The sequence below is a fragment of the Palaemon carinicauda genome, chromosome 6 (genome assembly GCF_036898095.1).
Source record: "Palaemon carinicauda isolate YSFRI2023 chromosome 6, ASM3689809v2, whole genome shotgun sequence".
NCBI lineage: Eukaryota > Metazoa > Arthropoda > Malacostraca > Decapoda > Palaemonidae > Palaemon > Palaemon carinicauda.
This window is the reverse complement of record NC_090730.1, coordinates 133070380-133072879: the sequence shown is the minus strand read 5'-3', so window position 1 is coordinate 133072879 and position 2500 is coordinate 133070380. Positions and strand designations below refer to the sequence as shown.

General features: G+C 33.2%; 1 protein-coding gene across 1 annotated transcript in view; it reads right to left on the bottom strand.

The window, feature by feature from the left end:
- Nucleotides 1-2500, bottom strand: part of LOC137643246 (DE-cadherin-like) — a 148735-nt gene that overhangs the window by 1950 nt on the left and 144285 nt on the right. The window lies entirely within an intron of this gene.

Sequence of the window (2500 nt, the reverse complement as noted above, 5' to 3'; positions counted from 1 at the left end):
TTTCATACCACATTGAAAAAGGCTATGCGAAATAAATTTCTCATGCACATTTATTATTATTATTATTATTATTATTATTATTATTAAGCTACAACCCTAATTGGAAAAGCTGGATGCTATAATCCCAAGGGCTCCAACAAAGAAAAATAGCACAGTGAGGAAAAGAAACAAGGAAATAAATAAACTACAAGAGAAGTAATAAATAATTAGAATGAAATATTTTAAGAACAATAACAACATATCTTTCATACTTAAACTTTAAACCACATAAGCCTTTTCCAGGTGTTAGCCTTCCGGTTCTCGGTAAGTCTTTTAGAAAGCCCTTGTAGCCCTATGCTCTTCCTCAATCCAGTTGTGACCAACTGCACTTGACTATAATTATCAGTTACAAAATTCACTAATTTTGTCAACAAAGGCTCTTGTTGAAATTACTCATACCGCGGCTGTTGCGTTCGCACTCGCTTGGGAATTGAACCCGTGATCTTTCTCCGGTGATATACAGTAGCAGGACCTTTGGATATACCAATTAGTAACTTATCTAAACTGTAAATATGTTGATAGTTTCATTATACTTGACTTCTCGTATGAAAATATTTATGCATTGCATCATCATTCATTTTTTAAATGATCAAGTACGAAAGATGGGGGAAAAAAAATAAGATTTCAGTGAGAAGGATCAAAGTGTGAGAAATGTCAAAGGATTGTGAAAAGGCAGATAAAATTGGAATCAGTTGTAAAAGGGCCTCGTTATAGAAATACAACTACAATAGACGAAAGAATAGAAAAGTCTTCAGAGCCTCATGTCAGCAGTAATGATCGCATGCAGCTCATACAAACACGATCGAGAACGAAAGAAAGTTTCGGAATGTTTCAACATTAGCAGATGCTAAACTTGGAATGTCCGTCCAACATCCTAAGAAAATCCAGCTACAACAGACGTTCTTAAACGGCCGTGCGAACAAAAGTTTCTTCTGAAATTGCCTGTCTCGAAAGACAACGCCAGATTTACTATGAGACAAAAGCACCAGAGAAAAGAATTTTGTCATTTGAAGTTTTCTTCGACACTGGATAAGCAACGAATCCTGTGGAAAGTACTGATTTGGGACAAAAGAAAAAGAAAGTGGATGTTTATGACAATAAGCCATTTGCTGGGAATTGGTGTGTTTATACGAAGTCCAAACTCTCATTTTAAAATAACATTCAAGTGTTTTAAAATGGCAAAAGAAAGAAAATGACAAACTTAGAGTAGACGCAACTTGACGGAGAATTTCTGAATAAGGGGAGTTGCTGAATGAAATGTAGTCGCCTAATTAGAGTCGAAAAGGTCTTATCCGAGGGAAATATATGAAAAGACAATACGAGACTGGATTTTATCATAAAATTGATGGAAAAAGCTTGAGACAAAGCACCGATGAAGTTTCAAGTTAAAATGGAAACATAATGAGGGAATCACTTGGAGAGAATTTATTATTCTTTGAACTTTCCGGTAAAATATTAAAGAAAATATGCATCAATTGAGTTACACAGTCGTCAACTCCTTACTAAATTCGACAAAAATTTTTAAATGATTATTTTTAGCAATTTTTAGTTTGCAGTTCCAGTAAGCTCAGAAATCTTTTTTGTATATAAATGAGCAACATTTTTCTTAAACCTAAAGTGAAATACTGTATTGTACTCAGTCCCAATGAGTCAAGAAATCTAAAATAACTCAATGAAAATCAGTCCTGAAATCGTTAAAAAAATTGATGAAAATTATACACATGAAACATTCACTCTGCAAATTGCACCAGTTCTATTGAATTTTTAAACTCCGCAGGGAACTATACTCTCTTAAGCCTTAAATGAAACATCGTAATCTTAACAATCTATACTAACTAATAAGCCTATAGTAAATCATTACAAACATTGTCCCGGAATGGTTGGAAAAATGTCGATGGATAATATGCACGCAAAACATGTTACCAGTCCTACCAATCACTCAACACCGGAAAGCTCGCTCCAGCGACGACCATGTTGATTCGCGACCAACTGCAGGTAAACAGGTGTATTCAAAGTAACTTGTATAATTTGTATCTTGATGTATAATAATATTCAAGAAGATCAACATAGGCTTTTTCATTACTTCTATTGGAAATCGTAATGTAAATGACTGCTCGGCAGAGCTTAATGTAATATTTAATTTTGATGTTTAATAATATTCAAGAGTCTCAACAAAGGTTTTTTTTTTTTATTACTTCTATTGGAAAACCTAATGACTGCTCGGTAGAGCTTAAATTAATACTTGTATCTTGACGTATAATAATGTTCAAGAGAGACTAAATAGTTTTTTTCATTGGTTCTATTAAAATCATAATGTAAATGACTACTCGGTAGAGCTTAAATTAGTATTTAATTCTGGAAAATAATATAAAGTCAATGTTATGTTCAGGAAATTAACGGGAAAAATATGAGGTGTTTAGTCTAGTATTTCTCTCCTCATCATGCATACGTTAATTAATTG